This window comes from Anomalospiza imberbis, chromosome Z, assembly GCF_031753505.1.
Source record: "Anomalospiza imberbis isolate Cuckoo-Finch-1a 21T00152 chromosome Z, ASM3175350v1, whole genome shotgun sequence".
NCBI classification, from domain to species: Eukaryota; Metazoa; Chordata; class Aves; order Passeriformes; family Viduidae; genus Anomalospiza; species Anomalospiza imberbis.
The window spans coordinates 22251907-22267942 of NC_089721.1; the positions used below are offsets into that span (position 1 = coordinate 22251907).

General features: G+C 39.0%; 1 protein-coding gene across 1 annotated transcript in view; it reads left to right on the forward strand.

The window, feature by feature from the left end:
• LHFPL2 (LHFPL tetraspan subfamily member 2) overlaps nt 1–16036 on the forward strand; it is a 122851-nt gene that overhangs the window by 48664 nt on the left and 58151 nt on the right. Inside the window, exon 2 of the mRNA XM_068176358.1 lies at nt 13869–13921. The gene's annotated coding sequence lies outside the window, so the exon portion shown is untranslated. The remainder of the gene's footprint in view (nt 1–13868; nt 13922–16036) is intronic.

Here is a 16036-nt window from a genome sequence, read left to right on the forward strand (position 1 = left end):
CAACCATATTTTTAAGAAAAGTTTGAAAATACCTTTTCCAGTGTGAGGTAATTCTGTTATCTCAGACATGTGCCCTTTTAAGAAAACACCAAGTATTTGGAAGTTCACAGTACCATGGTAGCCCTTGGCAGCCATATCTGGTTTCTTTGTGTGTGACTGAACTGAAATTTTGGCCCTTGCCTCTTTGAGGCATTCTTATATATAGCCAATTAATAGTTCACAGAATCACAGAATATTCTGAGTTGCAAGGGGACCCACAAGGATCATCAAGTCCAATTCTTCAGTGAATGGCCCATTAGAGGGTCAAATGCACAGCCTTGTGCTGTGCATGCTCTAACAAAATGAGCTCATCTCAGCTGTTTACTTTAATCCCGGAATTAATTAGAAAATAATTTTTAAAAACAGTGTCTTTCATCTACCCTGAGCCCTCCCTATGAATTTTTCTCAGTCAGTGTAGATAATGTAACTATTGCGCTTGTTGTATGTGGAGGTCAGATGAAGGTCCAAGGTGATAGCATTAGACCATAAATAAAGTCGTTAGAATTATCTGGTCAGTAGAAGTATTAGGCCAGTTGCCTGAAATACAGAGGAAATTTGGACGGATGTTTTCATAGTTCTACTGCTCTTTGTCTTGAGGACTTACTGGAGGAAGCACTTGTTACATTTAATGGCTATCAATGGGTCATTTCTTTTGTAATTTGTTCCATCATTTCTTGAGCAAACATGGAACTGAGCATTCAGAACAAACTGTGGCAGACTTCTTCAGTATGACTGTGTCTTGCATAGAAAAAGTGCTTTCTTAAGCCTGACATTTCCCAATATGCTTTGATGCTGTCTGCACTTGTTTTACAAGTACAGTGAAGAGTTGCTGTCTAGTTTTCCTTTCTGTGTTTATCCACATTTTCTAGGGATCAAAAGAAAATTCACCCATATCACTTAAATCTGTGATCTGTTCAAAGGATGCCAACTGTCATACTGTTACAGCCTGGAACATTCTCTCACTACTACAGTGCTCCATGACAAAACATTGTATTTTGTGTATTCTACTTCTGCATAACTTTTAAAAGTTACCTGAATTTATAAAATGAATTTTTCTACCTGATTGGGTAGAATACTGGGATGTGAAGTGATGATCTTTAGGAAGAAAGTCTAGATTTTGCTTTGCCTTCTTAGTTATAGATGATGACTTCTTAAGAATGTATTAATAATTTCCATCTGAGAGCATCTTATTTTTTTTATTCTTACTTAGAAAAGCAACAAAAACATTTAGCAAAAAAAGCGTCTTAGACCCATGGTGTTTTGCACTTTGGGATACTATTACACATGCTTGCGATTATCTACTCTGCAAACAATTGTCAGAGAACTTCATCTGTTTTCCAAGTCCCACAGAAGAACAGATGTGGAATTAAGTTTCAAACAATGTACTGTTAATCACTTACATCTGGACACAAAATTAACTGGAACTCAGTGGGAACTGATTGGATGCTTTGTTAGTTGAGCATGGAGTGGAGAATTTGCATTGTTCTCAGTCTTCATCCTCTGAACAGCCCTTTGGAAACAGTACTAATATATGAACAAGACAAGGGTCTGTTTAAGACATTTAACTCTTTTTAGAGAGCCAAAATCTGAGGGCACCATCTGAATAGAGCTGGACTATATTATGTGGATGAATATGGAAGAGAGATTGTGTATGTATGTTAAATTTTCATTTATTTCAGAGCTCTTTTGATGCTGTAAAGGATACTGAAATGTAGCTGCATATCATTTGTGTGCTTTCAAAAACTATTACTTAAACCGGTCAGCTTTGCCTGTAGGAGATTTAAAGTCCATGTTCAATTGCTGGAAAACCATAAGAAAGCAATTATGTCAGAAAACCTACTCATGTTGTGTTCTAAACCTTAGCATTCATTGGAAAAATTACTTGAAAAGGCAGCTCATATAACTACTTCAGAAAGCTGGTTTTGGGGGAGAAAGGATCACTATTTGGGGACTCTGAAACTTAGAGCTTCAACTTTACAGAGTTCTTATTACGGATCAGTGCATCAGAAGGTCACTGAGACCTAAGCAATCGTTGGATTCTTGTTCTTTGAAATGTTTTTTTTCCCTACTTGGTAAGAAAACCCATGGAAAAAGAACTATACTTGTTCCTTGTGTGATTGCCCTCTTTGAAATATGTATAGGTCTAGAAAAATAGTACCTCCTCATAGGAATCTATGTTTTCTGCTGCTGTCAAATTGAATCTGTTGTTAAAATATGTAGCTTACGTATATGTGATTCATTTCAGTTACTTGATCCCGTGTAGCCTGGAAATAATTTGCCTTCCTGAGCCTTCAAAATAATAAAAAAAAGGGAGTAGGGGTGTGAAGAGAGAATCTAATAAATTTATAATTTCTTAAATCTGATGAACTTGGTTAAACAGACAAGATCATGTCATATTTCAGGGTTTATAGTAATTCCTTGAAAGTTTTTAAACTCTCTTAGATGTTTATCCTTATATTATATTGTAAGGTTAAAAAGGCTGTGAAATTAGCTGTGTATGGTTTTTGGTGTGAAAATAAGAGTTGTCCCCAAAACTTGAAATGGGGCATGAGGAGATTAGTAATGATGCATTTTCCTGCCTCCCGCAAAGTTCACTGCCTAAACTGCCTCATTGGCTGTTCCTTAACTTCTCATCCTCAGGTTCATCATTATGTTTATTCTGGTAGGAAGCAAATGGCCAAAGCCAATTAAAATGTTAATTCCTATTGAGATAGCAAATAGCAATGTTTTGAGAGATGGAGAGAACAGAAGGACCTTTCAGAAATGTTTGTTATGTTCCAGAGACATGTTGACTCTTAGCTTGACTTTTGGAGAGATCTGTGAAGTTTAGACCAGAGTTTATATATTCTTTAAACAGATCTTTCATATGAATTTCCTAGGGCTGTTTTGCTTTTGCTTTGTGAAGTAACCAGTTTCTTGCTTTTCTTTGGTTTTGGGGAGGTCTGCTTGACCTTAAATTTTCATGTTTTCTTTCAAAATAACTTTCTTTCATGGATATTATTTTGTTTATGTGCTTTGCAGAAGAAAAAAAAGAGATAATAACATTCAAAATAAAAATCTTTATACCCCCGTCTTGTTTTTTAGCCTTTGTCTAGAACGAAATAAGTGGCTAAGTATTTCATATTCTTTAAACATGGCTTTGTGGATGTAGTCGATGTAGACATTGTGTACATTATCAAGACTTAATAAATGTAGTTGTCTTCTTTCTTTAGTAATCAAAAGCCTGGGATACAGATAATAGATCTGTATGGTGCTAGTAGAACTCAAATGAGAAACAGCATTTTTGATGAGTAATACTTTGAGAATATTTTAAATGGGTTTAGATTACATGTCTTGGTTTTAACATGGGGGTTAGAGACAACTCAAGCTATTTAATGTGTTTTTGCTGAGAGGTGAGTGGGAGGTATGCTAATATACTTTAAAAAAAATCTTTGTATGAAAGGGCCTTTTAGCAAGGGAGTTTGTTCCCTTGTTATGCTTGTGTTGTTCCCCATATTATGTTTTGTTAATTTGTTAATGTTGTTAATTTTGTGAATTTGTTTCATTATGTCGTCAGTCTCTGACATAGAACTAGAGAGTTTTCTTATCTCTGCTCTTTTTCTTGAAAGGTTGTTGTCAAAATCTTCCTCTTTCAGATGATCAAGAACTTATATCTCAGTTTTACTCAGAAATGGATGTTAAATAATAATTTTTAAAATATTTAGAGGAGCTTAAAGGATATTTATAGCTTGTTTCAAAATGCATACTGTGACAGTCATTGAAGAGGATGTTACTGACTTCATGAAAAATAAACCTAGATTTTCTGTTTGTATTGCCAGAACATTTCTGAAAAGATTGTTTCTCTAGCAGTGTTTTAAGTAAATATGCTTCAGAAAAAGCTTAAAATGACAAAAATTTAAAAGGCATAAAAAAGCATCACTGTAGTATACAAAAGCACAATTAATGTATTTTTTAATTGCTCTTCAATTTCCACCATCCCCACAGCTAGTTAATTCTTCCATCTGCAAATTAAATATGCCCTTTACCACTTACCAGGCAGTGGCTAGCTCATTTCCTCTTCCTTGGGTTAGCATCAGAGGAGTGGATTTGTGAGGTCCAGCTAGAAAAGCATGCTGAATGGAAATGGCTCAGGACTTTCAGAGGTCTGCAGAAAATGCAGGGTGTCCTCCAGAGCTGGAAAACTGGGCAGATAATATTTGAATAAGGATTTTCATTTCTGTAACATGATTTATTGAAATGCTCAACAAAGGCATGTGTAATGTTGCTCAGAGTCTCATCTTCATTTAGTTTTTCTTACACTGGGTCTGGGTTTTGGATTTTGGGTTTTCTTTTTTTACAAGACTGAAGAAAGTTTCTGGGACATGAGCGTCAGAAGGGCTGAATACAATTTAATATGTAATTAATATGTAATATTTTTAGCTTTGAATTAAGGTCTTGAGTGCATGATAGGTGTATTAGGTGGATAATGATTAGATAAACTATTAATAGAAGGAAGTTTGCTTTGACATCAAATTGAATGGCCTAAGCTCAAGATTTTGTCACTTAGCAAAATCATTGCGTGAATCACTGAAGTCTTTCAGAATTAAAAAGTAGTTTTTCCATGGAAGAAGTTTAAAGGTTATACTTCTGGGTGCTTTAATTTAATAAACTACTGTATGTGTGTATATTTTTATTGCTTCCATGTAGATGAAAGCTGCGAAGAAGGTGTAGAAGTTAGTTCGATGTAGAATATATGCATAGAGTGAACAATTTTGTTTTCCTGACACAATAGAGAAATTTGAATTTGTATTTTGAGAACTCTTAACAGCTTGTGTCTCAGTAAGTTGGGCCCTAACCTTAATTCTGTGTTTGGTTGCTTTGTTAGATATCTTGTCCCAAATGTAAGGAAAGTTCAAGTGTTAAAGCAGGTCAGTTTTTATTTGGGAGGGAGAGAAGGGTTGTGCTTAAGCCTTTTTTTTTTTTTTTTTTTTTTTTTAGAATGAAACCACAAAACAAATGGGTTCCTAATTCAGTCATAATGCAGCATCACTGGAAAATGCAGGAATGTTATCAGGCAATTTGGGCAGTCTAATGATTGTTTCTTTGATTTGTAATACTCACATCACCATGATGATACTCTGACTATAATTTTGGCCAGAGTAGGAGGTGTGAGATTGAAAACTAAAGTTGAAAACTAAAGAAACCGTGCAGCTGTTGCTTTAAAGAGCATGTGTGGTACAGAGTAAATAAAAGAATTTGTTAATTGCTTATGATGTAATGAAACTCCACAGTTGCCATCTCTAGACCTTCAGGAAAAGATAACTGACTTGTCTCCCTTGGCGACATTCTCTTCCACTTCTGCCAGAGACAGCTTTGTTTGTAAATTTAGGATTTTGCAGGCCCATGTGTGGTAATCTGGGAGCAATAATTCAAATGCTAATAAATACTCATCAAAAGTTGTTACTTATTAAGCCAGCTGACATTTAGGAAGAATAGCCTGAGCTTGCCAAGTGATTCTAGCTCTTTGCTAAGGAGCATGCCACTGGTTAGAGCATTTGATTAGCAGCCCCATGTCAGGGCTGCAGGCCACTCTTGTGCCTCAGGCTCCCCTGGGTCCTGCCCATGCTCTTGCCTGGAGACCCAGAAGTGTGTTTCAGCCCAGGGTGGTGCCATCAGTCTATGTTAGAGCTGTGTTGCCAGTGTGCCTGTTCCACTCCCCGCTGCTATGGTGTTGACCTGGAGCCTGCCTGTGTCTGATGGTCACTGGGCTGTCCATGGGACCTGTTCTTCTCATCATCTACATGAGGGCAACAGGTTGTTAGGCAGTGCTGGCCCCAGGGTGGAGCTGCTTTCTGAATCACTTCTTGTCTGGTTCTTCTCTATGGTGGCCACCTAGAGCAGCTCTATGGCCAAAATGGAGCCAAGGAACAATTTTAGTGGCTGTTGATGTACTTAGTAGAGATACTGCTGCAAAGCTTAGGTTGCCTTGAGTTGGTAGAGGGTTGTACTGAGCAAGACCGAAACGCTGTCTGTGGTGTAACTCATGGTACAGCTGTGGGAGGGGGACTTGCCGTTTTGCTTTGTAGTCCCTGTGACTCAAGAAGCATGTTGGAAAATGAACTTGTTAAGTGCTTTTACACTGCCTTTAAAATAAACAATTTATGTCCTTTTATCCTTGTGGATAATGCTAAAGATAAGAACTCCCACTGACTTCAGTGAATGTGGGATCAGGCTCATGGCTGATGTTCTATATTACAAACTTCAAATAAAGATTTATGCTTAGCTGAAACAAACCGTAGAAGCCAAAATAAATTCTAGATAATAAATTTACAAAAACCAAATTTGCATGTTTTTGCTTTCGTTGGTAAGGACTGCCTTGTTTAAGAAATGTAATTTGATTAATTTACCACTCGGTGTTACTGTATTAGGTAAAAGCTAAGAGGGATCTTTCATCTGCAGTGCAGGTCTTTAATACTTCTGTATTTATTCTGCTTGGTTTTGTGAGAATTGCTAGGATTATAAAAATGTATTATTTGGTTTAAACATTTTAATGATGTATAAAACTGTGCTGTGCTCCTTTCTTGGTTAAGGTGGTGCACTGGGAAAACTGGCTTTAAGAGCAGGGATCAGTGTATTAGAAGTACATCTGGCTTTTATTAAGTGTAAACTTCAGGACAGGTGCATTAGGGGAAAATATTTTTGTAGTATGAAATAGGATTTTTTCTTCTGTTCTCTTTGAAACAGCTTGTAAATTAAGCTGCTCTATATGACTCTTTTAAATTTTCTTTAACCTACATACAGATAGATATGTATCATGATCTTCTAGATTGACCAAATTAGGTAGATATTAGAAAAAAGAAAAACTGGATTTTTTTTTCTTTTGTAGATTTGTGTGAAAGCAAAAACAATGAGCCTGAGAAGAAATGTTAAAAAAATCTGTTGTATATCTTGAGCTGTTAGCTTCCTGTGGTGTTAATGCTCATTAATTTAGAGGGCAATTTGGAGGGCAATTTTACTTGTGAGTAGTTTTTTTTAACCTACTATCAGTGTATCCCTAAAGAGCATACTTTGTCCTTCTTGTTTTGCTGTTATTTCTGAAGGTAGCCTTAATGACGCCTATGAAATACTATTTTTTTAAATTTCATTTTATGTTGTTCTGCATTGATAGCAAAAGACAAAGAACCCATTGAATGCAATATTTCTATTCATAGTGACATAATTGTTCATACAAACCTTCTTGAAGTAAGCAAATATTTCTTTGATTTCAGTACTTGCTGTTATATAATATGTGGAAGTATCACACAGTAGTATATCTGAAGAAAAAGCTACTTGAAAAGGATGTTTTAAGATACAGCAGATATATCTGTATTCTTTTTTTATTGTATTTGTGCTGGGTAGGCTAAGTATACCCACTTCCTACTGTGTACAAATACAGGGTATGTGACACGGGAATGTTATCAAACCCATTGTGTTCTCTTAGCAGTATCAAGTATATTTGATCCTCCTGTTGATTGTAAATAAGAGAACTTTAAATCAATGGCTCTGCTTGTTATAAAGACTCTTTCTGCCTTAGTTGTGCTAAGACATTTATCCCTTGCAAATGAAAAGGGAGCTAAAAATGAAGAATGTAGTGTTTCCACCTTTTTTGGAGGGGTGGAGTTAATGCAACCAAACTTACCGCTAGCTGAGTAGAAAGGAAGAAACAGATTTTATGTGTTTTTGCTAGCTGTTCTAGAAATCTGTTTGAGCTATTGCAAAATCTGCAAGACCTCCTGAGAGAAAGAATGAAAGCATACATGTATTTTTCCCATTTTGATTTGTTTGGGAGGATTAGGCCTTTTGAAGCATAAGGGAGGTGCCTGTGTGGTGATGAGGTAGTGGAATGTGTGTGGACTTTCTTCTTGTTAGCTTTGTCACAAATGAGGTGACAAAAAGGACTTTTTGTCAAAAAGGTGACAATACTTACTTTCCTCTTTTTTCAAAGTTTTAGTATTGTTTTAGTTTTTGTGTGCGCATGAGGAAGAACACTGCTGTGCCTTTGGCAAGTGGATAGCTCTGTGAAAGAGAGGCTTTTCTATAGCTTTCTCTGTGGGCTGATCCTATCTTACCCTGCCTGTACTACTCTCTTTTAGGGAGCTCAGACTCCAAGCAAGGCAATTTTCCTTAAAAGCACCACCTAATGGATTATTCAGACAATTAGGTTTGTTTACATGTACTTTAAATTGATCCTGCATTTTTTGGTACCTGAGTTTAAGGAAAACCATTTGCCCTTTTTGGTCTTGAAAATTGTCTCTGCCTCTGCTAACACTGCTGTATTTTCATTGCCATGCTAACTGTTTTTGAGACAGAAAAGTTGAAGAAATCACAGCTGCTTGGTCCAGTCAGTTGGTGTTTTTGGTGTTTTTGTTCCTGAAGGAATATTCCATGTGACAGGAATTCAGAGGCCATTTTAAGCTATGCTTTGACTTTGCAGTGCGCCTAGTACACTTTCCTTTGTCCTCAGAAGCACACTTTGCTGGAACTTCTGCACCATCTTTTCTGTTGTTAAGCCATCTTCACTAAGAGTGAACTGGCATTCTGTCTCACTTTGTTCATTTATGTAAGGCAAGGTTCTTCATATATCTTGTCCTGATGAATGTATAAAAATGCAGGATTTGCTATTATTGTGGGAAATTCTATATTTTGGTATTGCTGAATCAACCTAACCTTACTTTAGTCGCCTTAATTTATTGCTTTTTGGTAGTGGGGATACAAAACTGCTCAAGATGTGTATTCCTGAAAGTGTTGGCTGAAGATGAATAATAGCTTATTTGTAGGATCTTAGCCTGTGGACATATCCCAGGATATTCTTTGCCTTCCTTGTTGCCAAGGCTAACAGTTGGCTCATGTTTAGACCACTTTCTGCCCAGATCTCCAGATGCATTTCAGGAAGTGTGCCCTGGGTAGCCAGTGCCCAATATCTCCAAGGTATTAGTCCATCTCAGGTACAAGAATTCATGTTTGTCCTTGCTTAATTCCAGGAAATAGTGTGGCAGAAGTTTAGAGGTACATTTTTGGAATGACCAGGCTATGTAGTTCAGGTTCTTATTGCAGTGGCTTAGGAACTTTTGGAGTTCTTCCTAAGTCATACCTGATTTTAGTGTTATTATAAATTGCCACAGAATATACAAATAATCTTAAATGGATTTTCAGATCTTGGTATACTTCATTAGTAAAATAGAGGAACAGAAAAAGATGTGATTTTGTATGTGCTTAGTTTATGTGTTACAGCTTCAGAGAATCACAAGATCACAGGATGATAGTGGTTTGCGTTAGAAGGGATTTCAAAGGTTATCAGCTTCCAGCCCCGTGTTGTGGGCAGGGACATCCTCTACCAGGCCTGGTTTCTCAAAGCTGCATCCAAACTGGCCTTGGGGCATCCACAACTTCTCTGGGCAGCCTGTGCCAGTTCCTCACCACCCTCAAAGGAATTTCTTCCTTACATCTAATCTTAACCTGCACTCTTTCAGTCTAAAGCCTCTATCCCCTGTTCTGTTACTACATGTTCCTGTAAAAAGTCACCCTCTTGCTTTCTTTTAGGCCCTCTTCAGGTGCTGGAAGTCTACTAGAAGGTCACAGAATCACAAAATGATTTTTGTTGTAAGGGACCCAACAAAACAGTGAGGGAGACTCCCCAACCTCTCTGGGCAATCTGTTCCAGTTCTCAGCCAGCCACAGAGTAAAGAAGTTCTTCCTCATGTTCAGGTGCAGAGTAAAGAAGTTCTTGCTCATGTTCAGGAATTTCCTGTGCATCAGTTTCTGGCCATTGCCTCTTGTCCTACTGCTTGTCACCTCTGAGAAGAGCCCGGTCCATTTTCTTGGTACCTCCCTGCAGATACTGATAGACATTCATGAGGTCCCCTCTCACTTGTCTCTTCTCGAGGCTGAACAGGCCCAGCTCCCTCAGCCTGTCCAGCACTCAAGGGTATTGGCCACTCTTCCCAGCTTTGTATCATCAGTGAATTCGCTGAGGAGGTGCCTGCCCCTTCATCCAAGCCAGGGATGAATAAGTTAAACAGTACAGCATTGAACCTAGCAGGACACTACTAGGGACAGGCCTCCAACTAGACCCTGTGACACTGTAGCCCTCTGGGCTCTGTTGTTCAGCCAGTTCTTGATCCAACTCACTGTCCACTCATCCAGCCCGCATCCCTGGGTTTGTCTGAGGAAATCTACTGAAGTCAAAGTAGACAATATCCACTGCTCTCCTCTCATTCATCCAGGTGGTGGTTTCATTAAAGATGGCAATCAGGTTGGTCAAGGAGGATTTAACTTGAATTAATTCATGCTGACTATTTCTGATCACCCATGTGGATAGCCCTCTGAATGAGGTGCTCCCATCACCTTTCCAGGGATCAAGGTGAGGGTAACTAGCTGGTAGTTCCCAGGGTCCTCATTCTTTCCCTTGTTGAACACTAGGTTGACGTTTACTTTCTTCCATTGTGAACAGCCTCGCAGCTGTGTCTGCAGCACTTGTAAATTAATCCCATCAGGACATAAGGACTTGTGGATGTCAAGTTTACCTACGTGGTCTCTACCCCTATCTTCCTTGACCAAGGGAAAGTCTTCACCCCAGAATTGCTTGACCCTGGTCTCCTGGGTCAGAGAACCCTGAAAGCTGGTCTTGTCAGTGAAGACTGAAGCAAAAAAGACATTCAGTGAAATGTCTTCTTCTGGCTTCTCTTCATTCTCTGTTACAAGAGTCCTTCCCTCCATTTAGCAACAGGAACACATCATTCTTATTTTTCTTTTTTTATTGATATATTTGAAGAAGTCCTTCTTGTCTTTGACATCCTTGGCCAGATTTAATTCTAGGTGGGCCCTGGCTTTCCTTGTGTCATTTTTTCTTACTTTAAAAGCCTCTCTGTATTTATTACAAATGGCCAGACCCTGCTTCCATCTCCTGTGTATTTCCTGCTTACTCTTGATTAATGACAGGAGTTCCTTGTTTATCCATGCAGGTCCCTAGCCCTATTTTCCCAATTTGTTGCTCATCAGTATGCATCATTCTTGAGCCTGAAGGAAGACCAACTGTTTTTGACTCCCATTTCCTACAAAGCCTGTTCCCCTGGGATTCTTCCAATAAGATTCCGAAAGTCTGTGGTTACAATTTTACTTGCTACCCTGCTCTCTCCTCACTGGTTACTGAACTTCACAATCTCATTGTCACTGCAGCCAAGGCTGCCCCCAGCCTTCACACCTCCAACAAGGCCTTCCCTACTTGTTAGTATGAGGTTGAGTGGCACAGCATTCCTTGTGGGATCCCCCTGCTATCTGTGACAGGCACTAGTCATCAGTGTTTTCCAGGAATTTCCTGGACTGTTTTGTGGTTTGCTGTGATGCTTCTCCAGCAGTTGTCAGGGTAGTTAAAGTACCCAACAAGAACCAGTGCTTGTGGCTTTGAGGCTACTTCCAGCTGCCTGTAGAAGACCTCATTTGCTTCCTCCTCCTGATCAGGTGGCCTGTAGGAAACACCCCAGAGTTTCCTCTTCTCCAGGCTGAAGAACTCCAGCTCACTCAGCCTGTCCTCACAGTGAGTGTGCTCCAGCCCTCCTCTGGACTCAGTTCAGCAGGTCCACGTACTTCTTGTGCTGGGGGCACCAGTGCTGGCTGCAGCACTGCAGGTGGGGTTTCACAAGAACAGAGCAGATAGATATCACTTCCCTCTTCTCCTGGCCATACTGCTTTGGATGCAGTCCAGGATACGATTGGCTTTCTGGGCTTGAAGTGCCAGGTCTTATATCATCAACAGCCCCAGTTCATTCTTCTCAGGACTTCTCTCAATCCACTTTCCACCCAGACTATATTTGTGCTTGAGATTGCCCTGACCCATGTATAAGACCTTCATACTTAGCCTTGTTGAGCTTGATGAGGTTTGCACAGGCCCCCCTCTCAAGCCTATCATGTTCCCTCTGGATGTCATCCCTTCCCTCCAGTGTCTTGACCACACACAGCCCAGTGACATCACCAAACTTGTTGAGGTGTGCTCAGTCCCAGTGTCCATGTCCCTGACAAAGATGTTAGACAATAGTGGTCCCAAAACCAACATCTGAGGAACACCACCTGCATTGGTCTCCACTTGGACATGATTTTTGACTGCAACCATCTAGCCAATTCCTTACCCACTGATTGGTCCATCTGTCAAATCCATGTCTCTCCAATCTAGAGACAAGAACCACGTCAGATGTTTTTCACAAGTCCAAGTACATGAAATCAGTTGTTCTTTCCTCATCTTTGACAGTGTAATCCCATCATAGAAGGCCAGATTCATTAGGCATAATTTGCCCTTTGCGAAGCCATGTTGGCTGCCACCAGTCACCTCATTTTCCATCTTACTTAGCATAGTTTCCAGGAAGATCTTCTCCATTGCATTGTCTTGGTGGGCACAGAGGTGAGACAATTGGCCTGTAGTCTTACTCTTTTTCCCCCCTTTTTTGTTTTTAAACAGAGGTTACAGTTCCCTTTTTCCAGTCAATGGGAACTTCACCAGACTGCCACAACTTCTCAAATGTGGTGGTTAGTGGCCTGTTTCCTCAGAATGTATCTCATAATTCTGAGAAGTCCATTTTAATGGACTTCTGCACCATTAGGCTCCATGGACTTGTGCACCTTCAGTTCCTGAGGATGGTTGCAGACCTGATCTTGTCCTACATTATGTGGTTTCTCACTCAGCCTTCCCTCAGAAGAAAAATACTCCAGTCCCCTAACCATAACCCTGCAGTCTACAACTTACAAGTTGAATTGGGTAAGTGTTGATCTCTTTGCTGAGCAGTGATATGACATGGGAAACCAGCATGAAGCTGTGTTTCCTGGATATCAGGAAAAGGTTCTTCACTCTGAGGGTGGCTGGGCACTGGAAGAAGCACCCCAGTGGTCACAGCACCAAGTTCAGAAAATGTTTGAGCAATGCTTTCAGTCATATGGAGTGATTTTGGGGATTATCCTGTGCAAAGCCAGGAGCTGGATTCTACTTGTGGGTTCCTTCCAACTCAGAATATTCTATGATACTGTGATGATCTTTGTAGTCCTTCACTGGACCCTCTCCAGTAGTTTCATGTCTTTCTTAGCCTTCTGCAATTCGAGCAGTGTAGCTGGAGCACTTGCCAGTGGAAACCGAGGCAAAAAAGTCATAGAGCACCTCAGCTTTCTGCATGTCCTGGATAACCACACCTCCTGTTTCCTTGCAGAGAGGGACCACATTTTCCCATCTTGCTTTTATCACCAACATACCTGTAGAAGCTTTTCTTGTTGTCCTTGATGTCTCTGGAGAGGTTTAATTCCATCAGGGCTTTAGCTTTCCTAGCCTTTTCCCTGGCTTCTCAAGACATTTTGTCTGTGTTCTTCCCAGGCTACCTGTCCTTGCTTCTGCCCTTTGGTATATGTCTGTCCATGAGCTCCTTGTTCATCCATGTGGTCCTGGCATTTCTGTCTGACTTTCTTGTTGGGATGCATAGTCCCTGAGCTTGGAGGAGGTGATCCTTGACTATTAGTGAGTTTTCTTGGGCCTTTCTCCCAGCCAGAGCTTTAGCCCATGGCTGCTTCACCAAACAGATCCCTGAAGAACCTGAAGTCTACCCTCCTGAAGTCCAGGGTTTGTGCTTTTTCTTAGTGCCTTTGTGGTTGGAGTGATGTCTAAAATGCTGTGTTTCTAGCCAAGCAAAAGTGGCCTGGTAGTGAAATATTACCCATGTGCATATAGTCTCTTACAAGCAACATTTTTACCATTCCAGCCACCAGTACTAATCATGAATATTGTTTTGATGTTTTTGTCCCTGTACCTTTCTTACGTTTTACATCAATTATTTCTATAGGTATTGCCAGGCATCTGAAGTGGTTGACTGAAACCTAAGGATTTGGAACAGTGGTGAGTAAATGAAATTCTGATCATATTTTCTGTGTTTTCACATGCAGAAGTTTTACTACTGTAAAGGGAAGATGAAAGATGTTCAGTAGTTTATACCTTTTGAATATTTTCTTCTGAGCACCAAGTTCCTGTTCAGAGCATTCAGACAACTTTTTTAAGCAGAAATTTTAAGGAAGGAGGAGGTAGTCTCATTGGCTGATCTTGATAAATGAAGCCTCTCCTCGTATCACCCTGACTTTGAAAAAACTTTAAAGTAACAGTTCAACCTGTACTTATTGAAGTGGTTAATTGACTCATGGTATTAAAATGATGCCTGAATTGGCTTTTCGGAATAATGCAATTTTATACATTTAGCAGTTATAAAATGAGATATCATTCTAGAGTATCTGAAGTAAGTTAATAAATTACTTACTGAATTCAACTTACAAGCAGAATTCTTTTTTTTTTTTTAACTGCAGTATTGTAGTTTTTAACTCTGCCTCTGCAAACCGTGGCATCCTTTGTAAAGTTAAATTATTTTCCTGATCCCCTATGCTTATTGCTGATTCTTTACATTGTGTGTGCCAAATACATGTCATTTTGACTAGAGAAGAGTGCAAGAAGGATCTAAGGAAGAACTTTAAAAATTTCAAATATTTTAAAAGGTGATATTTGTAATCTTTTTATAAATATATTATTTGCACTTCCCTGTCTGTAGGTGTAGGCTGTCAAAGAGAACCTTATAAACGCACAGATAAAATCAGTGTTACTATTACTTAATAATCATATAACAGAGGAGAATCATAGAATCATTAAGATTGGAAAAGACCTCCAGCATCATTGAGTCCAACCCTTGACCAAACACCACCATATCATCTAAGGACACAAAGTGCCACATGCAGTTGTTTCTTGAACACTTCCAGGGATGGAATCTCTGTGGAACCCGTTCCAATGCTTAACTACCTTTTAAGTCAAAAAATCCTTCCTGATATCCAACCTGAACCTTCCCTTGGTGCAGTTTGAAGCCATTTCCTCTTGTCTTGTCACTGGGTGCCTAGGAAAAGAGGCCAATGGAAGAAGAGTAAAATAATACTTCCAAAACGCAACTGCATTTTCTTATCAAGAGATAGTTATTTGGAATAATGTAATGTTTCTAGTTCTCTGGTTTCCATGGCAGAGCCAATTTACTAGAAATATTTCATATTTAAGGGATTTTGTTTGATTTCAGTGCTGTTGGCAGCAAGTGTTTAGAACCCATGTATTTTGTTCCATGTGCTGTTGACTTTGTTGACCAATGCAGTGAGAAGCCTTTGCCTTTTTTTTTCCTCTCTGTAATTGCCTCTGAAAAGTATGTTTGCTCTTCATTTCAAAAATTAGCATTTAGTTACAGCTTTGAAGTCATCTATCAGTTTAGATTATTTGCATTCATGTAGGTCTATATTTGCTATCTCCTCTCTATTTCTGCTAGTATTTAACTGGGAAAACAAGATAAGTGAATTTAAAGATTTTCAGTTAGTTCTGGATAATTCTTTTTTGCCTACATTTTAATCTGCCCCCGTGCTCCCATCCTTCACTGCCTGACAATTACCAGGACTAAACTGCTGTATCCGTGTTATCATCAATGCACACATGGAATGAAAGCATTGTAGACAGTTCATATATCTATATTCAACAAAAAATACAGGCATTCTTTTCTTCAAGTTTGATGCTGTTTAAGAACGTGATGCTTAAGAATTGAAGAGACTCTTATTACATTAGAATTGCTTTTTGGGTAGTGTTACAGACCAGATAAGAGGGGAGTCCTATGACACTTAACAACAGAACAGAAACACTAACATGTGCATTAGTAACCAAACTTAAAAAGCAACTCGAGCAACTGTTAGCAGCAGCAGGGGGAAAACAAGTGTACAAGGTTAAGTGTAGTGGTGATGATAAAATTGGATAACTGATAAGATTAACTCTGTGAGGATCTAATATGTTTAAAAGAAAATTGAAATTATAACTTCTCCTTCATAACAAAGTATATAAATAATATAGTCTCTCTCTAGAAAACAGCAAAGTCATTTTGTCTGCTTTTTATTCAAAGGCATTGTATAATTTGTCTTGGGGAAATATTTGAAAATAGTTAAACACTTA